The following is a 24,228-nucleotide window of genomic DNA, read 5'->3' as shown; positions in this document are numbered from 1 at the left end:
CCTCCCTAGTTATCTAAGTTTCAACTCTACATGTTCTCAACTCTGCATAATTCTTGATGCTTTGTCAGGCAAGGAAAATGCAGTCACAGAATTTGTTTTTATTTTCCTTTCCAGAAAGACCTTTTTGTTTTTGCTCAGAAGAGGTCACCAGTTATATATAAAATATAAAAATATGTGTAGGTAATAGATACAAAAAATAGAGGATAAATAGATACCTGTAAATATAGACAGTTGATTTGCATCACAAATCAATGCAATTCCATTCTGTTGTGTAACTGAATTTCAGTTTGGTCCAATCCAGAGCTCAGGAAGCTAATTAAAGAGAATTAACTTCATGGTGAATTACAGTTTGAATAATATTTTATACTCTTTATAAAATAAAGAGTATGACTGTTGTTTTCAGTCATATGACTGAGCTGAAAGAGCATACCCTCTTTTAAACATAGTAAGTAAATTCTTCAGCAAAATAATTTTAAACATTGGTCTGCATATGAAAGGGAAGGGAACCTGACACATTATGTATTCAAAAGATAACTGGAGCCAAAAACTCCTGAAAGTATTGTTAATTTTAGTACAATTTGGCAAGAAAAATGACATCCAAGTAGTAAGCTAACAGCTCCTGGTATGTGTATTGTTGCATAAAGGTAGTATTATATAATGAACCAAAATGTTATTATTTTGTGTTAAAGTTGCATCCAGAGATCCCTTATGAGACTGGATTACAGTCGTGCCAGGAGACCCTGCTGTTGTTGCAAGTCCCGCTACACACATAGGAAGAGATTAAAAAGATATCATTCCACCTGGTGAGAGGATAGTTGAGGCCCGGGGCGGGGGGAGAGAGAGAGAGGAAAAAAAAAAGCCAAATATTATAATGCAGGTCAATGCCAACACCATCCTTTCGGTCTTTGCCTGATTTCCACAGGGGTGTGACTAAAGTGTCTCTGCAGAGTGACCCTGGATGTCACTTCCAAGCCCTGTCATCTGCAGCCCACAGCTTCTCCAGGTGTAGAGGGTAACTGGAAGTGCAGTTTGGATCAGCTGTAAAGCTCTCTCTGTACTTGTTGCATCCTTCCAACAGCACCATCCTTGTAACACCAAGGGTTTCTTATGTTTGGAATCCCGCTCATATTTCTTGGGGCTTGTAATGCTGTAACTTTTCAGTCAGGGCTTAATTGACCTGGCAGTGCCTTCAGCACATGGATGGGCACATGGAAATGCTACAGAAACAGGCCTGTTGTGAAAGCTCCCTCTGTTTCCTTTCGTGCAGTCCTATGGATCAGGAACGCCCCAGCCTGTGGCTGTGAAAACGCCGTGCAGCTCAGTGGGAGTTCAGAGGTGCTTTTTGTGTCCCAGCACACCGTGTGAGTGGCAGTGGGCTGGTGCAGGAACTCCAGGGAAATTTGAGTCCCTTGATGTGGGAGCAAGCAGCCAGCAGTGTTTACCACCTTTCCCCGGGCAACAGAGGAGGCTTGTGCTGTCTGCAGCCGATGAGTTATAACTGGAGTTCCTCCTCTCCCCTCGGCCTTCCAAGCAGCGTGGTGTATGTCTTGTGGTTCTTATCTGCTCGAAAGTATGCACACACAGCTTATCAGATCTGGAATGCTAGCACCCTGCCTTTTATATGAAGCAATAAATGCATATTTAGGTATTGCTTTCATCTGCACGGTGAATTAGATGTTTTTGGTGTTTTCAAGTGTAATTTTAGTGGTAGATGTAATAATACATTTAAATTAGTTGTTGGAGATATGCAATACTTTTTTTTTTGTGAAAATCCTTTTTAGGCTTCACAACGTAGCTGATGCTACGTTATGAAGTGATACTACATATATTTTGTATTCTATACTCATGTCCTGTAATGATTGGATGCTTTATAGATCTGCAAGCAGACAGCAGAGAAACCTTCCTGAATTGCCTGTTGAATACATTTACACAATAACACAATTATTTTTTAAAGAAGAGATGATAAGGAGCTTTTATAGCCAATTATATAATGTAACACTGCCAGGTAATGTGCCACTACCGAGTGACACCCTTTTGGGAAAGACAGGGAACCACTGTCTGTGGAGTTTGGCAAAAGTGGTGATGTTTATGGGGTTCCTTTTTTAAAGAGGTAGTTTACAGAAACACCATCACTGTATGTGTTTGTTGACATGTTTTTTGTAGGCAGATGTGAGGTTGCTCTAAACTGGAAGTCATGTAGTAGTTTACGTAAGTGCTAACCAGAGCTAAACTGGATTAGAGTGGGTTTGTGGCCAGTCATCTCCAAGTGTGGGCAGAGTGAGCTCATATCTCCCTGCAAAGCTGTGGAGATGTAGCCTATTTTAGGTACTTCTTTTGAGCCTCATTTCTGTAATAATGACATCACAGCTTCTGGGGTGTGGAATTGTAAAGCACCACTGCTACAGAGGGAAGAAATACTAGCTCCCTTTTGTGTATTAGGAACTGAGAAGCACAAGGCAACTTCTGATGAAGGTTGAGCAGAAAATCTCTAACAGAAGCAGCAGCTGAGTTCAGAGTTTTGGAGAGCAATTTTCACACTGTATGTGCTGTGGTGTGGCTCTTACCTCCCTGTGATGCAACGTGTGTTTTAAAATGACCACTTGCAGAACAGGTGGTGTGCTCTGATTCCTTCTTTCATGGATCAGTTGACTGCAATCTCTGTTAGGGAGTACAAAAATCCAAATGAAAATCACTGCAGAGGGACTACTTTAAAATGCAGAGTGATAGGGAAACAATGTTGTAGTTACTTTGATTTGGTTGGGCTTTTTGGTTTTTTTATTTGCTTATTGGTTTGGGTTTTTTTTTTTTTTTTCTTTTTTGGCTATGCAAAGAATGAAGAAGAGCAAAGCTTTAAAGATTTTGAGAAAGAAGCCAGCAAAGGCATAAAATACAATCCCTGAGTGTTTGAACAGGGGTGAAACAAAGGGAAGCTAGCAGGAATATGCTGGTAGTGGTTAATTACTGCATTTGCTTTCCTGTTTCAAAATGATCACGTATGAAGAATACTCTGTGTGTAAGTAAAACATTTTTCATTGAACCATCTTGAATAAGTATCCTTTACCTGAATAAAGGAAGATTTTTTAGAAATCCAGTTCAAAGGTTTTCATTACAATCAGCCTACTGCCTTCTTCATTTTTGTGATTGTGTCTAGACACACATCATTAATGATGCCTTTATTGTGAAATATTGCACATATAAGGGTGTGAAATTGCTGTGTGATTCAGGCCCTAAATGTGTAGCTTCATTTCTATATTATTCCTTTTTCTCATTTCAAATTATGCTATAATTCTGAAAATAGTTTTTTAACAGTTTTTAAATGATACATATTCTAGTCCCAGCAGCCCACAATGATAGGCCACATTCTCAAATGATATAACATGATGCCATGCTTTTTACTAAATGACTGCTTCCATTTTTTGCTTCCAGGCTTCCTTCATGCTCACTGGTGACTGTGCACAGAAAATGCAGGCTACCTGTAGAGGCTCTATCTTAGAAGAATCAGAATATTCTAATCAAGGATTTTTTTATATTTTTTTTTCTCCTTTTCAAAAAAATTTTCAGAATTTTTTTTCTGAAGACCGAGACCTATAGGAATTATTAAGGGTGAAAAGATGATTATTTTATAACTGATGTTTGGCTTTTTATGGAATTTTCTTTGGTTCCTAACTCATAGGGTAAACAGGTTCCTTCTGTCTTTAGTGATGTTCATAATCCATTTTATGTCCAGTGTTGGTGTCAATATGTGCTTGCAAGACAAGCCAAGGCTTAGCTGTTTGAAAATGGAGTTATTTTGAAGGATTCTGTTAAATTGTTGGATGGCTGTGTATTATTCTTAGGTCAATGAGAAGTAGTTACCTTTACTAATTCTTTATCAAAGGTGCCTGAAATCAGAGTGTAAGTTGCTCTTACAGCTTTATTTCCCCCCTTTTATATTGGCATTGGGAGGACAAGTCTTTTATAAGGATGGTAGCAATCTTCTAAACATGCAGAAATTGCAGGTATTCAGAATCTTTTGAAAGCATTTCAACTGCAAAATATCTGAGTGAAATTTCTGGTGGGATTTGTATCAAACAAAACTACAGAATACTTTTAAGACAATTTTCTCCTTGTATGTGTTTATGCAAAAGGTCTTCACCTGTGTGGTCACTTGGAATTCAACTTGAGACTTTTTAAGTGAAAACGTAAATGGTTTGAGCTAATAGAATAATTTTTTATTAATGTTGTCATGTTAGTATTTGATGGACAAAAAAGTTTTCTTTATTTTATTTTCTTCTTTTCTATGTGGATAAGAAACTAGGGTTTATTTTCAGTTTAAGAACAAGTACTTGGACATCTAAAAATAATAAAAGTGATGACAACTATAGAATAGAGGAACACAGGTGTAAGAGAAGAAAGAGTAGTTCACAACCACTCAGTCTAATTAGGTCATATGGTTCATGTGTCTGTGTGTTAGCTATATTTTCTTTCTTTTGGGCAGAGAACTGTGCAAGGTAAAATGAGTCCAGGCAGTAAGGAAAAGGTATTTTCTTCCATGTAAACTCTATATACCTCATACCTGAAATGTCACTGTGAATAACTTTCTGGCAGATTAGCCTGTTTTCAGCATTTTCCTTGCACTCTGCTTGTGTTGGTAGACCATGAGTGTTACTGAACCCTTCCTGGACTGCACTATTTTATTAAATTTTTTAAGGGAAAGTGGTTGAAGGAAAAGTTGGTTTTTTACAGGCTGCTGAATGCAACAGACACCTCATCTCTGATGAGTAGTCCATTTTGAACAGACCAGGTCTTTCAGGGTTGGGCTTTTTTCCCCCACCCTGCCCAGCTCCATAATGGGTAAGCCTGCAGCTGATTCACAGTTCTGAGGTGTTATCTGAGCCACAAGCCTTCATTGGCTTGGGATCACTGGGTTCAGCCAGCCCTCTTCTGCCTTTTCCCTCACTTGCACTATAAGAATTAAGGCTTCACATGCCTATTGTTCTGCGGGATTTTTTACCAAACTGAACTTTTCCCCTGGTAGATTACCAGAGTGCTAAAGCTAAGTTTAAAATTTTGTATGTTTAACCTTTCCCCCTAATTGCTTGCCCAGAATAAAGGTTTGGTGCTTTGTTCCTAAATTCTCAACATGAGGTGGTGTGCATTAAAGTGTATTTATACTTTCAGATTAATTAACTCTGACCTTATGAACCACTGTCCTTGTTTAATTGGTGGCTCCAAAGCACACTAATGGCATAAATCAGCTGATAATGAGATTCAGACTTGCTTTTAAAATATATAATAACAACACTGCATTGATAGAGCAAATGAGATTTGTTGACTCTCTGTTGGTATTACAGGAGAGAAGACACAATTAAATGTGTACTTTCAGGATGGGGGAGGGCTTGGTTGGAATGAATAATATGCACTTCAGGGTGGGTGTATGAAATAAGGAGGATATTCTGCATCAAGATAAGTTTGGTATTCTCTCCTTGTCTCTAGGCACTGTGCAGTACTGGCTGGTGCACTTTAGGATACAGAAATGTTGTGGGAAGGTGTTTCTTAAAGATTACTGGGGGCTAAGAAAAATGACAATTTCATCTTTAAATATAGTTACATGTTTTTAAACTGAGCTTACACCCACTGTTTTATGAACTGCAAATTAATCAGATAGCTCCCAGAGAACAAAAAGGTTTTGACCTAAACTAGTTGCCCAGGCTCCATTACTATTTTCAGTTTAATGTTACCCATATCCATCCTCACATTTTGGAAAGAAAACAAGGGCTGTGCAACAAAGTTTCTTTGTTTTGCTAAGAACTAAAAATGTGCTGTATGTAGACCAAACAATAAAAATAAACTACTGAACTACCTTCTAATGCATGGGGGTTCTGGAGAGAGGAAACCATGGATATTTAGAGGCATAAAGTGAGTCATTGTGCTAGTTAAAGAATTTTATAAGGCAAGCTCTGTGGGTTTGAGTTGCATCTGTTACCTTTCCAACTAGAACTGAGGGGTATGCAGGAAAAAGAATGTTGGATTTAATCATGCCTTATAGTGACTGCATTGTACTTAGGCTAAGCTTCTAACGGGAATCTAGACCATAAGAGAACAAAATCGTTAGTCTTTCTTCTTTGTATAAGTTTTGCCTTAGATGGGCTCCAATTAAATGACCTAAACAATAATTTACACCAGGTAAGCTGCAAAATGCTGTTAACAAACTACTTAAATTAAAAAAAAAAAGTAATGTGTTCTGTAACACTTGAGAACATAAAAAAAGAAAAATCTCCAAGCCAGAAACCCCCTCACAGTTATTTTCCTTATTAAAAGATAACCATGCTTGCATTTATGACAGTTCTTAGAAGCCATAATAGACTGGGTTGCTATGGTGTGAGATGCAGAACAATGAAATAATTGTTTCTCTTGGTATTGGCTTCCTGGAAACAAATTCTGTGTAAATTACTTGGCTGAAAGTGTGACAACAGTCTTGTGTTCTGTTTCATTCGGTTCATGGTTAAAAATTGTAACTATTTTATAACAATAAAAAAGTAACACTTATCAGTTCTGGGCTTTCTTTTGTTTAAGCTTTTTTTTTTTCTTTTATATTTTCAGGTCAGTTTCATGAATTCAAAAGCAACTTACCAGTGATTTCTGGGAGCTGGGGCTGATTTTCTTGTGTATTTGTAAGTATTTATTCTTTTCCTTGTTATGTGCATCTTTCTAGTACTCTTTTGACATGGGGAATGGAAGAAATTTTGAAATGTCACTGTTGTATTGCAGTTTTAGCATGTTCATTTAGCAAGAGTTTGACCTCACTAGTTTTAAACTTTTGGTAGATTTCTTTTTGTTACCAACTTATGCTTCTGCTATTCAGAGGAGCTACAAATACTGAATTAACAGTAAATATTATTATTTCAAGCTTTGTTTTGGTTTTTGTAATAATAACAATGATGGGAGAAAAGCTTACAGTAACACATCAATGGTAGCACTTGCCAACGACACCACTGCATCATGTTTTTGCAATGAAAATCATTTCTAGAAAAGAACTGGGGCTGTAACTCAGGACAGACAGGACTTTTAGGGGAAATGCTGTAAGGTGTTATTGAGGAAACACTAGGATGATCAGCATCTGCTGAACTAGGAACACATTTTTGTATCCCTTGGAGAAATCTGGCCTTTATGATTTCAGCAAAATCATGGTCATTGAGGCCACAGCTCAGGAACATATTTCAGAGCATGGCCAAGTTCAGATACATCAAATGGGGCTACACCTAAACAGAAATGCTTTGAGAAAGGGAAAGCCAGAGGAGAGGATCAGGAGGAAGATAGTTATTCATGAAACAAATAGAAAGCTTTCAGAATTGCTGTTTTGGATGGTCCTCAGCTTTAGTCAAGTATAATAAGCAAAATCTAATGGGCCCTAGACTTGACATGATATAAATTATTGCAATACCTCACGTATGATGTAGTATAAATAAAACCAATCTATGCAGCTTGTCCTCTTAAGTCACAAATATAGTTTATGAATAAATATTTATTCAATCATTTGTGGGAAAAGATGTTCACAAAACTGCATTCATCAGGGAAAAAATATGGCTGGTTCTCCTCTCAATATGGAAATGTGTTCAATTTGTACTAACCCTTCCTCTTTACAAATGTTCATTTTCACATATGGTTTTGCTATTCTATTTGCACTTTCCTTCATTTACAGGTCAGCATTTTTTAAATGAACATTCTCAGTCAGAGATAAAGAAAATATTATCAAATAAGATAAACAGTTTAAAACCAAGTATTACCATTGAAAAATAGTTCTGAGAAGGCAATATAAAGTGATTACTGAATTGAAAGTGAGGAATTTGTTATATTCTTTCTGGCTTTGCTACTGCTTATTTTTTTTAAGCAATCAGTTTCTTTTCTTCATTTTTCTCTTTTACAAATGGAAGTAGTAATATATTAATCTATAAAAAGAGTAGCTCTTTATACCTCAATATAGAGCACACTTTCCAAGGAAAAGAAATATTTCCAAAGAACAAATCCAGTGATAGTTTCATGGTGAAATTTTTGTGTACCAAGCTAATTGGGTGAGAAGTTTTAAGTACTGTTCAGTTCATGTTCATGTAGTATTACAAACATAGAAAGGGCTTTAGTAATTATATTTTGGGCTGCTGGTCTGAGTCCTGCTCTTCTCGACTGACATCAACGAAGAGCTGAAGTAAAGTGATGTAAAAAGTACTTTGAAAACCATCCTTGTGTTTAGGTCAATCCAGTGAGTATCTAAACTTCCAGGAGAGGTATGGGCTGCTTTGATGCCACCCCTGCACACTGGCTGTTGCAGGGAAGGCTGTTAGCACAGCTGAGACCATATTGTGGCCATGAGAGCTGGGCCCTGGTTCAGCAGCCTGAGCATCGAAGCTGAGGCGATGGCTGCATGAAAGGATGAGCCACAGCCTGGCCTGTCACTGGTGTCCTCTGCAGCCCAGACCTCAGTCGCAGTGACAGGAATTGGGGGAGAAGCCAACACCGTGCTGACTGTTCTTCTCTGCTTAAATGACTCATTCTAGTGTTTAGCACTATATATCTAGAAACATATGCTAACCTTAAGTTCACATAAACTGAAAATAAAATGAAATGTAGGAGGTACAACTGATGGATTCAGCCCTGTGTTCCTCACATACTGAGAAAAACATTGAAGTACAGCTTCTGCAGTAATACAGGCTTAGATCTTAAATCATCTCTTATTGTACTTCTCCAAACTTACAAATACTCTGTACATGATTTAGGCAGATACAGATTCTTATTATGCAGGAACAGGACTATGCACAATGTCATAAATGAGACTTATAAAATAGATTAATAGGACAGGTTGTGACCTGAGGTACCTTTCCATTTCAAGATTTGATTTCTGCAATATACTATAATAATAAATACTTATGCATGTGAGCTGACCATGGAAGCTGATGGACTCAGGATCAGGGCCTGAGGCTGAGCAAACAGCCCTAAGCAAAGGAGGAGGTGGGAGCTTTGGGGGCTGGTGTGGAAGACAAGAAGTTTGCTTGTATAAGGGGTTTTGAGAATAAATTCTAAGCAGTATTTAAAAAATGCAAATGAGAAGTGTATACCTTTTTCATGTTATGCTGTAATATTTGGGCATGTTTTCATGGCATGTTTGTTTGATCTGTACTCCAAAGGGAAGGAGTGCAGATCAGTGCTGGGAAGATTGATCTTTGAAACTCTGCAGATTTTTTTAAGGGAATAGAGCAAGATCAGCTAAATGCTGCTATAGGTCTATACCAAAGCTATTTCAACCAGGGGCTATAATAACTTTTTCCTCAAATTTTTGAAAGTTTTGTCATAGATGCATTCTGCTGTAACATGTAATTACTTGGATCATCCAGTTCAGGCAACTTTGGGATTTTTGGTCATATTTGGCTAGTTTTGTTCAGGGGAAAACAGGATTGATGATTCATACAAAAGTAAATTTCATGGAAAATGTGACATTTGTGCTTTTGTTTTATGCCCACAGAGTAATTGTCCTAACTAAAGGTTACCTTTTTTTCAAGAATGTGGTTTTAACGTGGTTTAATTTATTTAATTGTTCTTCTCAAGTAGGTTTGTCCAGTAGTAAACTGCAATAGTTATTTAAAGATATAAATGGCAAAATAAATATAATTTAATAACACAGCATTTAAACCCAATTTTGCTTGTACATCAGCAATTAGATACATCTTGTTACTAGCAGTTCAGTTTCTGTGTAAACATTTTATTGTGGCTTGGCTACAATGTGAAAACACAGACAGAGTGAGAGAAATAAAACCTGAAATGAGGGGGTGTTAAAGCCCATGAAACTTCAGTGTCTTGAGCTCTATAGTGAAAAACCTGTGTTGAAAGCATGGCAAAAGTATAATTTTATTTGGTAATGAAATCAAATTTCTTTGAAAACGAACAACAGGATTTTAATTCTAAGAAGGTTTGAGAACAGAACCAGAAACACTTAGGGAACACACACATGCACACATGTTATGACACAACAAAACTGACATTATGGGTAGGTAAATTTTATCTTTTCAAACACTTACTCTAATCAGCATATTAACAGAAGCATGCTTTGCTTCAAACTCAATATTTGATATTTTTCCCCAGTCTTATTTTTAAGGCAACATTTATACTTTTTTTTGTTTAATTTAGACTGTTTCTATTTACACCATGGACCATGTGACCAAATGGATTTGTGTTTTGTATTTCTACCAGCTTATTTAAAAGGAGAAAATTATTTAATTGTGGCTGTTTGTATAACAAGTCAAAGAAAGCACAGCTTATTTGGAGCACATGAAGACATAAGTCTTTGGTACTATTACCTATGGGTTTAATTGATAACATGTGATGTTCTACTGAATTACAGTTAATGTATTTTGGAAAATATATGGTCTCTACTTTCCACAGAAACAATATACTGAACCCAAGTCTCAAACAGTTGGTCTCCGTTTTTCTCTTCACAAGACAGGGTGTTGATCAGCATTTTGGTCAAGGAGATGTTTTCCAGCTTATCACATACCTCTTCCTACAAAGAGCTGAGTGTTTCAAAGTTCCTATTAAGGTAGCACAGTGGTGCCTAACTAGAATCTCTGTTGCTGCAGCATCCATACCCCTTTTGGCATGTGTGTGCTGCAGGTACCAGAGGCCTTTATCCTCTTCTGCATCCTCTCCTGCTGACACTGTGACAAGCTAATGTAAAATAATCTGGTTGAACCATCATTTAACTAGACCCTCAGCAATTTGAAGCTCTTTTTTCCTGGGTTTGTTTTATAAATGGTGAATATAAAATTGATTTCTTGTGGAACCCTATCTTGTTTTTATGTAAGGGTTGCAACGCACAAAATTCCTAGTAAGAAACAAATTTCTAGTATATAACATGTGGAGTAAATAAATAAAAAGAAGACACCCGCCTTGAAGAATTTTTTTGTCTGAGAATAATTTCCTAAATGTACATATTTTAGATGTTCTTAAGAGACAGTAAGCTAAGTAGAAAGAAAGTGGAGGTGGGAAAAGCATTTCTTTATCCTCAGCTAAAACCTGGTGCCCAAATACATTTGCCAGTGAGGATCTGATGGATGCATTGTTGCATCCATCCAGAGCTTTTTAGCTGTACCTGAAGAGAGGGAGGTGTGGGGAAAGGACTCAAGGGGAGGGAAAAGTGGCTGAGACACTCCTTTGCTAGAACAGGACAGAGCTCAAATACCAAAAGTCCCGTTTGCTTTTCAGTATCTGAAGTTCTCTCTCCAGCCTGTGCTTCAAACTGGGATGTCTGATGGACTCCCCTGTGTGATTTTATCCCAAACTGTTTGGTTGTGGGAGGTCACCTAGGGACTTGTAGTTCTAATAGAAGGAAAGTCTGTTGCCTGATGCTGGCACAGAAACCTGCTCCTATCTCAGCTCCCCTTTACCTTCCGAGTGTAGCAGACATTATTTTGGCTGCTTCTCTGCTGACCATGCAGGCTGTTTCTTGGTAATAAGTAAACAAATAAATGGGTACACAGAATACTTGTATTGTGAAAGCATTGTATTCATTTTAGACAGTTTTTCCTATAATAAATAGTTCACTTAAGCTACTTTTGCGATTTTGATACTTAGCACAGAAATCTCCTTCAGTTCTTTATGAAGAAAGAAATGTATGGCACAAGAGAAAATACACAGAATAACAGTTTTAATTTACATAAACCCAAGGGGTTTCAGGCTATAAGACTCTTTAGCAGTTACTGGGACAAGGACACCAGTGTGGGCAAGAGCACCATCCAAGCAGCTCCTGACACACTGCACAAAGACAGGGGCCACACGTGTTGTCTTTGCTTACTTTGTGGTGAAAGTTGAACCGCTTAGGGGAGCTGCTGCTAGAAATGCTTTTTCTTTTTCCAAGGGCTGTCATGCTCTGTATTTAAGCGGGGCTTCCTCTCTCTGCTGCTGCTCCATATGTGTGCTGGATGAGATCCGTGCAATGCACTAGATCCATCTGCTGTCTAAAAACCCCTTTGCGAAAGTGCTAAGCTAGAAAATGCAAATCCTCATCCAAACAATTCTATATGCTGTTGAAGTTGTGTGCAATGCTTGGGAGAGTAGAATAGGAAGGATTTCTGTTCAGAAGCCCAATTAAGAATGTAGACGCAAAGTACTTGCACAAAGCCATACCTGGACAAGTTTTCAGTAAGGGATTGGCATTTACATAGACAAAATATTTCTGGAAGAAATGGTTGTTCATCACAAACCCAAAGTTTCTGCTAATTTAATAACTACAGTGCAGCGTCTCAGGAAAACTGTAAAGAGAATTTGCTCTAAGGCATGCTGTGAGTAATAAGTTATATACAGTATTTCTCATTTTACGTAAATAGGACAAAGAATGTCTTATTCTCCACTAGAGATGAACAATACCAACAGTTGATGTCAGCATTAACTTTTCAAATCATATTACTTACAAGGGAGAGGGTTATAAAGTGTCCCCAGACAGCTTCATTTTCTCTCTGTCTTCCTAATGCCCATATACCAATGGCTGTTTGATTCATTTATTGACATAAAACAGAATTGCTTAGAACTAACCACTCATTCATCATAATCACAGTTACAAGAGAGAGTAGGGTAAGAGGTTAACTGCTTGATAGATGTATCAAGATCTTTGGTATATACCAAAGCCTGACTCGATAGGAATCTGATAATGGTCTGCTGAAGGTAAAACATAACTGTTAATAGCTAAATAAAAAAAAAATTGATAAAGACTGTGCCGTAAAACACTCACATTTCTTAAGTTAATTAAAAAGTGCTGATCAAAGTGAAGCCCATATTAAAAATGTTACTTTAGGATATTAAAGATAAGATAAAGTATAAAGGTCAGTTTTAAAAATAAGTGCATTCAAAAAATTTGTCCATAATTTTCTTTTCTTCTTGGTAATCCTTTAATTAATAATTAAAATACAAATAATTTGAAAATGTTAATTTGTTACTTTTAGTATTTTAAGTTCATGTACAGTAATGAGGAATTGATATTTTTGTGTGTCCACATTAACAAGACATTGAGTAAAATCAATTTGAAGTAAGTGGGAGCAGCTTCTGTTCTTAATACATGCATGTGATGGATTCAGTAGTGTGCATCATTAAATATTCAAAGGCTACACTTAATTGTGTAAATATAATCCTGGCTCTGAAACTTGGTCTCAGTGATGCTCCCTGCAGGATCCAAAAAGCCCCAGGGAGTAATTAATCCAATTCTCCAAAGCTAAAACAAAGCAGGTTACTTGAGTTTTACCACTCACTTGAGCCTTTCCCAATGAAACATTTCACAAAGTGTAAAACTTCACTCAAAGTTGTTGTTTGCAGGAGCTGACACATGGTCTTGCAGAAGACCTAAAGTCTTGTAGGGCAGCAGAATGAAGAGGAAAGAGTAGCTGGCAAACTGGCTGTGTATAGGAAATTTCTACTTTAGTATATCTTTTCTATTCCGAAGTTTTACTAGTTTGGAATATAATATAATAATATCCAAACTATATATAGTTTGGATTTTTAAAAAAGAATTGGTCACTGATAGGACACAACTACTGAATCAGTTAGATCTGCTGAAATGATCAGAGTAAAGCTCAGGAATCTGAAGCTAAGCATAGTAAAGTGAAGTAAAAGTTCCCCCCCATTTAGAGGATGATGAGGGAAGCATAAACACACACATTCAATTATCTTTTTTGCTAAATTCCTAAAAAAAGTTGTAAGACCTTTATGTTCTTATTCCAGATTCCAGATTTGTACATTAGATAACATATGTGTGTCCTCCTCACAGGTCATCTTGAATAATTATGGAAAAATAATAATTTCTCTTCCTGTAATTTTTAAAACAGAATTTATACATTTTGATTGCTACCATTTGCATTATGGTTTTGTTTGATGTTGTGCAATATTGAGCAGTAAGTTACAACAATAATCAGTGTTGTGCACCGTTTTAAACATTTAGGCAGAGTTCACACATTCAAAGATAATTAATTTTTAAGACCTCATAGATTCTTGTTCTTCATCCCAGAAACATGCTAACCTAGCCCTTTTTTTTCAAATATATTTTCCTCCCTTCTCTTTTTATTCCGGTGTTTTGTTTCTGTGTGTGAATAAACTCCTTCATTCCTCCAAAACGGCCATCCCTTCGAGATGTCTGTTGTTCATGGGTTTTTCCTCACCCACCCACCTGCCATTAACTATTTGGTTACCACTTGAAATACTTCATCATCCAGATTCAAACTCATTGTCCTGTGGCCATTGTTGCTTAGCAGAACACCCATGCTTGCTTTCTACACAAACACACACACAAATTAATAACTGAGTGGAACTCCTCCTCCTCTGTGCTCCAGAAGGAGCTGCTCCAAAAAGAAGCCATTTATAGTATCAATAAGCTGCTTCTCCAAACCATGTACAGATGTGTTATTCAACCAGTTAATATTGGGGTAGTTAAAATCACCCATTATTATTTTTCTGGCAGATTTTGCCACTTCATTAATATCTTTCAACATACTGAGTTGCTTGGCTGTTCCTTCTTTTACATGGCTTATATCATATCATGCCATCACAGCATATTCTGTAGTTTCGAGTTAATTGCCCAATTAACAGTGGTATTCATGAAGTGCTAGGAAAATTCCACAACTAATGATTTGGACAATTTCAAAATAGGTTGGTATTTCATAGTTTAAAATGTCAAACATGCCAATAGCTGCAAGCTTAAGACTGTGCAGGCTTAGAACCCTATAGCTCGAAAATTCTGCATCCCAAAAATCGTAATCCAGCCCTCAGAAACATGTTTCCCAGACCCAAGTATATCACTGTAGGGAAGTTCTGCACCACATTAATTTCTTCTTAGACCAGTGAGGTGGACACATGAAATGGAGCCTCCTTGGCTTCTCTGTATTTTGTGAGAATATGGAATAAATACCTTCTGGCAGCAGTGAATGCACCCTCACCCCCAGCCTGGCCCCAGATGATGTTTATGGCAGCACTGGGGACACTGCTGCAATAATGGCTGTTTATATGCTTACCAGAGCCATGAAAATGAAGATGTGAGTGAGCTGGAAGGTTGTAGGATTTGCTAGGGCACTCTGTACTTTTCTTTCCCATTGCCTGGATTAGGTAGGCATATTAACAATGCGTAGTTAGCTTTGATGGGTCATTGTTCCCAGATGCAACTGAGAGTTGCCAATAGACTCTCTAGGCAGTGATCTGATTTTTTTTTGTTTTGTCTCACCAGCTGCCACACAGAGATGCCAGGGGATACAGTGCCTCTCCTTTCTGCCTTTTCTCTGTACCTTCTGTGCCATTTGTGAGTTGTAGGACTGCGGTCATGCCATGGAATTAGTTTACAGAGTCTAGGGAAGGGCTGGGGCTGTAAAATAATTCCATTATCACTACTGAAGAAAGACAGTATTCATTTTCAATCTCAGGGTCAGAGACATGCATGTGATAAAGGAGACAAGCCACTGCCTCAAAGCTAAAGGATCACAGGCTCAGGGGGCATTTCTGACATTTCACACAGAATCATAGAATATCCTGAGTTGGAAAGGACCCACAAGGATCATTGAGTCCCACTCCTGGCCCTGCACAGGACAAATCACACCCACATATATCACACCATGTGCCTGAGAGCATTGTCCAAATGCTTCTTGAGCTCTGGCAGGCTTGGTGCTGTGCTCCCAGGGGAGCTGTTCCAGTGCCCAGGCACCCTCTGGAAGTCAGGAAAACAACCTTTTCCTGATATACCACCTAAACTTCCTCCGACACTATTACAGCATTTTGAATTTCCCATCTTATCCAGTCTATTGAGTGTGTATTGGTGATCTAATGCAAACTGCTCAGAGGTGTATAATACATGTGTGATTAAGGCATTAATTCAGCAAAGTCCTTTAAATACTTTGAGGTCCTTCCTTGCAATAGACAGGACTTTGCAGGAGTTAAAATCCTGTGAATACTGAGGTCTTTGCTGTGATTGTACTGATGAGGTACGTATGGCTGCTGGATAGCTCTTTTAAAAAAATTGTTTAGATCTTTCTTTTAGTCCTTCTTGGAGTTGTGGCAGATTCTTTAGGATGTTATAATTTACATTTTATAACAAAAATGTAGTGAATTGTCTTGTCTCATTTCTCTTGGCAACTGAGCAAACTGTCATTAACATTTTTCATCAGTATTCAGTTTAGAGTTTTCTAAACTGAACAGTATAGTGGCAACAGCTCATTTTTAGATGCTGTTACAGTTCTTTCACATCTTTATAGTACTGTAGTAAAGCTGAATTTACTGGCTACCTTGAAAGCGGAGTAAGGCAGCATTAGAATCTACATTAAAGTGATTCAATACTCTTTAGAGAAAAGCCTTCTTAACATGAGATCAGACACAGTATGTGTTTTGGGGGTAGTTTCATAAGGATTGCCAATAAACTTGAACGCTACCAACAACAGCTGCTTCTTGAAATATTGCTCTGTCCAGCCCAATGAAATTTAGGGGATTTTTCTTTGCCTTGTAAGCACATGTGATAGGCATTAGCATTCAGGGGAGCAGCACCTGCAAATGGGAGGGAGGCTAATTTGGTGGTGTAACTTGGTGAAAATGGGAGGGATCGGCTTCCATGCACTTGTTTCTCTTGGAGAGTTAGTGCTAGTCTCCAGTCTCTGGGGTAAGTACCATGCTCTGATATATTTTTCCTAAACATTCTTCTTGGTGGGTGTTTAAATTCATTCCAGTTTGGGTGCAGAGAGAGGATATTTTTCATAAGTTTTCATGAGCTAAGAAAATGCAAGCTCTTCAAGGTCATTCAGTGCTTGTTTCCAGGCAGATTGACCTGTGGTGGTTGCTCCTGGTTTTATGGCTATGAGCAGCTTATTTCATCTTTGTTCCCTTTCTCAGTCTTTGATAATTTATTTATTTATTTATTTTAAACTGCAATCATAGAAGGGATGGAAAATTCTAGTGCCCAAAAGAGGGATTAACCACAAATGGCTGTAGCACTGCTTTCAATTATTACAATTGTAAATACAGTAGTTGTAGTAACAACTGCTGCTACTTGTATTACCATTCAGTAGGGGCAATTTTAAACAACTGACATGTTAATAACTCTCAAGCTACCCACACTCACTAGGAAATACATTACTGCTTTTAAATGGTATATGGTTCTCCATGTTCTACTTACTATAGGAATTATACATGTTCCTTCCCTTTTTAGCATTTTTCAATAAGTATGTGCCAAAGGCTTGTTTTCAGATTAGGCTTCAGTTGTATAAATATTCCCTTCAGCCAATCACAATTTTAAAGAATATTGCATCTATATAGCTATGGGATAACATTTGGGGTTTTTTTGTGTAAGATATGTTCACTCAGTTCCCATCTAGCACAACAGAGCATTTAGTGTTCATCAAAGAAATATTTTCACTACCTTGAATGCAGTAGTTTGATGTTATTTCTTTCAAAATGTGACAGGTTTTAAGATTTTTTTTTTAGGTCAGATTTTGAAAGGTAATTACATTGGAGCCTTAATAAATTTTGAGACTATGACAAATGAATGTCATAATCAAACAGAAACATATCAAAAAGAAAATTAAGTTTTTTTTTTTGTTTTTAATTATTGTCTCTGGTTCAATTAAAATTTAAAGGAACTATAAAACTAAGTGAACACCAAAATAGGTTCCATCGGCTATTAACCAGTTGCATTAATTCTAATTTTCAGAATTCTATTCTGAAAAATAGCAGTGAAAAGTTATTGACCATTCATTGTAATATAATCACAATATTACCATTAATGACTATAGTAAAAAAATGCAGTAGTAAAAACTAAAAAGAATAAAATATAATTTTTTTTGCAGTTAAAAAATAGAAATGGCAATTAAGAGTTAACTTATTAAATTGAAATGGGCTGTTGACAGAACATAGCTATAAGTAGTATAATATAAGTTCCAAGGTCTAGAAATATTTTGTGTTTTATCCAGCTGCAAACTAAAACTTTATTTTGTGGAAAATGGTATTTATATTAAATATATTAAACTTTGTCTTTATAATTTAATATTCATTGTTGATAATGCTCAAAAATTTTGAGAACTGGTGTTTAACCTTCTTAAGGTTAGGAGTTCCCAAATAATTGGCTAGCGCCATAAAACAGGTATTTTTACCTTTCCAGTAATGTATGTGAAAATCACTGAAATATGTTACAGATATGTAATTCTGTCCAGGGAGGTATAAGTGATATTACTAAAGTGAACTGTTTTAGCCTTTAGCTCTTAGCGCTGAAACCTAGGTTAGTTAGCTGAGTCAAGCTAATTTTCTAGTTTCTCTGATGAATTTGACCAATAGTGTAGTGTTGCAAAAGTCTGTTTGCAAAACCACTTTCTAAGCCTAACAAAGCTGAAAGTGTTGAATTCTGCTGTCCTAAAGTGTTCTTTCTCTATTCAAAGATGTAGGATTACAATTTTTGGTATTTTTGTGAGTGGAAGGGAGAGTTATCTGGTGTTAGGAAAAGCAACATTATTTTGAGACTTTTTTTTTTTAAAGAAAGCAAATATATGTCTCACTAGAACAACCTCCTGGAATAGCCCCTTATGCAGTGTTTAAGGCCAGTTTATTTAAAACAGCAGTTTTAAAAACAGGGAGAAAAGAAAGAAAAGGATGATTCCCAATTACAGCTATTTCCTGAACTGTTTCTGTTTTGCCGTCAAGATTCTAAAAAACCTAAGAGTTTACAAACTTTAAACTCTAAAGGTGATCCCAGACACATCCTGTTCTTGGTTAAAGGTTCTGCTATATCACTGCTAGGACAAAAAAGTGAAGTGCCTCTCCACCAGCTGCAGAGAAAGAAGGTGATTTGAATGTTAATGAAGGACAGAAGTTTCATAGTAACAGAAAAACAGAGGCTCTATAGATAAGAGAATATTTTCCCAGGACGTCTCAGTCTGCAGTTGTTGTAACCGGAGGAAGTAATATTACTAAGGAAGTATTTAAATGTCTTTAACAGATATTAGATGATGAAGTGGAGTAGTCATTATATTCCTATCCAAGCTCCAGTGCATGAGAGGCCTATTGAAACACAGTTTTTTGAGAATATCCACTTAGTCCTGTTTCTAGACTCCCAGATTAGTTTGGGCATCCTATTAATCTGCAGAGTTCTAACACAAAAGATTTCTCAGAGAAGTTACTATAGTTTCTGTTAAATATAGCAACAAAGATCACAAGGTTCAGTGTTTTTATAAATTTAAATGCCAACACTCCCCTCCTGCCCTTCTGTCTCAGCTGGAAAAAAATCCCTGACCCAACAGCGTTGAAATCCTTTCCTGATATTTCCATATGAGTTTTTAAAAAATGTCTTGTACCTGACTGTGCCCTTGAATTGTTTATGGCTCTCGATGCAGACATAAAAATTCCTTTTTACTCCTGCTTTCTGTTTGGTTCTGGTCATTCACTGTTTCAGGAGCCCTGTGACATGATCCATTCTTTATAACTGTCTGATCCATTCATGTTGGTCGTCCTACAAACACAAACTGGCATTCAGGGCCTTCTGTGCCATTCCCCTTTTAGTGTTTGAGTCAACCTACTTATACTTTGAGGTATTCAAATCATAGAATGGCCTGGGTTGGAAGGAGCCTTAAAGATCATTTCATTCCAACCCCCTGCCATAGGTAGGGACACCTCCCACTAGACCAGGTTGCTCAGAGGCCCATTCAACCTGGCCTTGAACACTTCCAGGGATGGAGCATCCACAGCTTCTGGGGCAACCTCTTCTAGTGCCTCACCAGCCTCATAGTGAAATTTCTTCCTAACATCTAATCTGCACCTCTCCTATTTCAGTTTTAAGTCATTCCTCTCTGTCCTATCACTACATGCCCCTGTAAAAACTCTCTAGCTGCTTTCTTGTAGCCCCCATTTAGATACTGGAAGGCTGCTATAAGGTTTCTGCATAAGGTTTGGTTATTATTAAAAGCATTATTATTGGTGTTCTCAGCAGCTGCTGAGGTTTTTTTAAAGCAGATTAACAAGGAAGTAGCAGTGAGTTCACAATAGCACCACAGAATTGCTCAGAGAATGGCTGTGAGCCTATAAAGGTACTGCATTTGTCATTCTGATGGATGATTTTTCCTGCCCATGAAATAAGGGAAGTAATCCTTCCTCATTCTTCTTAGTTCTCCCTAAGCAGAGGCATATATTTGGTTGCCAAAATCTCCTTTCCATTCTTCAACTACTCCCAGGGAAGGATGGGAATATGTTGAAAAGCCCATGACACATGGTGGATGAGCTGTTCTTTGCTCCCAGAGCACTCATCTGTAGTGCTTGACAACCCTACCCTTGCTCTTATTTAGTATCTTGATGGAATTGCTGTGGGATCCATTAAGATTAAATGTCTGCCATACATAGGAGATGTGTGGCTTTCTGGAATAATAAAGCCCAATTCTGGCTCTCTGAATAGCCAGTAGAGAGCAGAATGAAGATCAAACTGGCTTAAGCTAAAACTGAGGAACATGCAGTAAGTGGTGGCCTTCCAAAATGTCTTTCTCTGTTGACTGTGTCTCACATTGACCTGATGGATTTCAGATAAATATGAATAATACTCACTTTGCAGGAGAAAAAAGGGAGCTCTGTAACAAAGTGTTATTTCAAAATGTTGATTTGTTGGGACAATGGAACAATGAGCTCTCTTTTCCCCTTGGATTCTGGTTTTTTGCTTCTTTTTTTCCACATCCCCACCCTGTAATTTCTTCTGTGTGAGATTACAAACTCTGAAAAGCCCTTATGTAATAGTCAATAAGCCTGTTTAACTGTCTTCGAGTACCTACTGTGGCCATCATAACCATGATATCTAAGTATCTTCCAATGGGCTTTATTTTTTTTGAATAATGTTAACTTAAGATCATTTAGAAGGAGAGAAGTGAGAGCTTTCCTCACAGTCTCCAGAGTTTCCAGTCAGAATTGGAAACTCATATACAGAGTTTTGAGACTCCTCTCTTGCATCTTGTAGTGACACTGATCACAGATACAGAAATTATAAGTTGGGTTGCTTTATTTTTTTCAGTTTTTGTTTTTTTTTCAGCAGGAAACATCTGTATTTAACAAACAGGGTGACTTAAGCACTGCTGGGGGGGTTTGGTATTACCAAGACAAGTTCAATAGAATTATTTTGATTTGCCGAATCTAAGTTTAGCTTTATACCTCTAAACCATATCAAAATGACTTTTGTGAAGTCACCCCTTTTATTTATTTATCTCATAAAATTAGTAAAATGTCAGTGGTGTCATGGGATTGAATATGCAGATGCTCCTTCTTTTTCCTATTTTTACCCTTGTACAGGGAGACACTTAAGGTTAATTTTGGATGGATACTAGAAGCTAAGTGAGCAAGTAACATGAAGAGCTCTGGAAGCTTAGACTTGTCATCCTGGTTCTTGTCTTTAAATATAATGCAGTGTGCTGTCATGTGCTGGTAACGTCAAATGTCATCTGAGCATTCTTTGGACTATTTGTCTCCACGTGCTACTAGCACATGCACATATTTCTGTCCATTTTTTAATCATCCACACTGGACTTTTCCTGTGTTAACATCCATTCCTGAATGCAAACCAACTCTGCCAGCAGGAGAAATTTCTCTCTGTTGCATGAATTAGTACAATCATGACTTAAAAGGCCGCTCCTTAATTCCTTCCAGCTAAAGTTTCTTCTTATTCTATATTACAGTGTGAAGGTGTCTCCTTTTAGGCAATTAATTTCAAACTGTTTTACATCTTTGATTTGTTCTATCAAGTGATATTGGACACAAAAAAGCCAGAGTTTTCCCTGGTACAGCCTTTAGCAATGTTTCTGTGCAATTACTGAGGTAGAAAAAAAAAGTGAAAGGGTAATAATTCTCAATGCTTGTTTTCTTACAATAGAAGGTATGTGTGTAAATCAGATATGGACTATAAATCAGAGTTATTTTCATTAATTCTCTAGTTAATGTTTTGTTCATATTTACATGTTGGAAAGATGATTCTGGAGAACAGCTGAGTAGGAGGATTCTTCTCTGTAGTCAGCCCTGACTGATAGCTTTGAAGCAATCTTCTTTTCTGTCTGTGAGAACATATCATTCTATAGTAGATGGGATCTGCTGGACATGCTCTTCAAGAAACAGACAAGTTAGCAACATTTTCCACTGGCAAATCTCCAGGGAAAAATATTTCTTATAGTTCTTGTATATCTTTAAACTTCATCTGCATGCTTTATTTTTGTGTCTCAGTAATCTGCTTACAGGGTAGAAGTAACTGCAGAGTTAAGTGGTCTCAGCTTTTAACCACAGAATATTTAATTCCAGACCACTTCTAAAGTATCTGAAGACTTAATAACCACAGTATCAGTTTCAAAATGCCAGTTTCACTATGGGTATCTAGGGAATGCTTCAGATACCTGCCTCAGACAACCTTGACAACAGACCCCACCAGGACCTCTGTGACCAGTAATTTTTGCCAGAAATCCCAGCAGATTTGTCAGAGTTTTGTTTTAGGTTTGACAAAATTTGAAGCCAGCCTGGTAGTTGTAATATGTTTTCTAGAATGCTGGAATATGTGAAAAATTTCTATCAGTTCAATTCAGAAGTCTAAATCCTTCTGCAAGTTTAAAGTAGCAATGCTTGTAAATGTCCAAGCCACATGTTTTAAAACTCGAGTGAGAATTCACATTTGTTGTTAAATTTGAATTTTCTTCTTTAGGATCCTTTAAAATGCATTAAAACAAGTTTGCTGTTGAAAACAGGATGAACAGAGTTTTGCTAACAGGCTAATTAGAAGTTTAATCAGCTAATTGTACTTTTTAGTATTTCTGAAGCCTAGAGCTTCAGTGGAGATCAGATTGCTCTTTAAAAACGCCTTTGTGCAATGATTCTATTTCCTCCTTTTAACTGTTTTGAGTGCAGCTTCAGTGTGCTATGGTGACAGGGAGAGGAGTGGAGCTGCCTCACCCTCTGAGCAAATAGCTGAATCCAGGAAATGTAGTCCTTGGTGGTAAGCTTATGGAAAGGGATAAAAAGTGTTCTATTGGGTAAAAAAGCTAGGGAAAGCTAATATGTTCTTTCATTTTTGAGGTTTTTGAGACTTACCTTTTCAATACTTATTCCTTTGAACTCTGAGCTGGGTGGCAAGTTGCCACTTGTTTGTTTGTCCTGTACTTTGGTGTGTTCTTAAAACCTTTGGGATATTAGTTTCTGAAGATTTGATGTGCTACTCTGTATTGCATCCACACACTAAGTTTCTTTCAGTAGAATACATTAAATGCATATGACAGGGAAGCACAAAAATACATAGAAAAAGTGAACTGGATAATAAAATTTATTGTGGTTAGACAATTTTCTAATAAGTAAGAACACGTGTTTGCTATCTGCTATCAAATATTGACCTATGGTGAGTTTTTTGGGTTTTTTTTCCACTGAATATCGAAGATTGAAAAACACCCACAACCTACCTTGTGCCACCAGCATGGATTTGCCATTGACTTGTGTTTATTGACTCCAGCAAAGCCATTTTATTTAACTACAAACTTATTTTTTCACTTGAGGAAAATGAAAATTTTAATCATGAGTATGTTCAGCATGCTATGAAGAAAACTTCTTTCAGCTCATTCTTCATTGCTTCTGGTTTGTTCTGCAGTTTAGTGAGATTTTTATATTAGGAGTGTGTTCAGAGTGTGATGTAATTGACCTAGACTGGAGAGCGCAGATGTCCCAGAATTTTGGAAGTTGAATGTAAAACAGACCAATCCCTTAACTTACAAGTAAAATTTACTACATTTTAGTAAATTTATGCCTTTACATGACTGCAACCTGCTACATTACAAAGCCAGAGCACAGTTAATGAAACAAGCAGTGTCTTCTGAAGGAAAGCCAGAGAACCTGGCAGACAGCACTAAAATGCATAGGTAGAGGTAGAGTTGTTTAGCAAATGGGAGGAACCTTTTGTAAGAATTAATTATCATATTACATACACAATAAGGTTTATAATTTATTTATTTATTAGTAAAGATATTTTCAAATATATTAATTATAAAGTAGTTGTATATGAAAAGCTTAAACTCAATTAGAAAACAGAAGAGGAAGACTGGTTCTATGGATGCAGGACAGGCCTGACCCTAAATGACACAATCACTGTCCACTTTTAATAAATCAGGTGAGGCTTGTAGTCCTAGGGCAGTAAATATGATCTTGGAGCATCACTCTGCACAGAATAAGTAGGAACTGGCAGTTGTGGTGTTCTGAATGATACAC

At 37.1% G+C, this 24,228-nt stretch overlaps 1 protein-coding gene across 1 annotated transcript in view; it reads left to right on the top strand.

Moving 5' to 3' along the window:
• SOX6 (SRY-box transcription factor 6) overlaps nucleotides 1-24,228 on the top strand; it is a 359,140-nt gene that overhangs the window by 43,820 nt on the left and 291,092 nt on the right. Inside the window, exon 2 of the mRNA XM_066551989.1 lies at nucleotides 6,583-6,653. The gene's annotated coding sequence lies outside the window, so the exon portion shown is untranslated. The remainder of the gene's footprint in view (nucleotides 1-6,582; nucleotides 6,654-24,228) is intronic.

The sequence above is a fragment of the Molothrus aeneus genome, chromosome 6 (genome assembly GCF_037042795.1).
Source record: "Molothrus aeneus isolate 106 chromosome 6, BPBGC_Maene_1.0, whole genome shotgun sequence".
Classification (NCBI taxonomy): domain Eukaryota; kingdom Metazoa; phylum Chordata; class Aves; order Passeriformes; family Icteridae; genus Molothrus; species Molothrus aeneus.
This window is presented reverse-complemented; position numbering and strand designations above follow the sequence as displayed.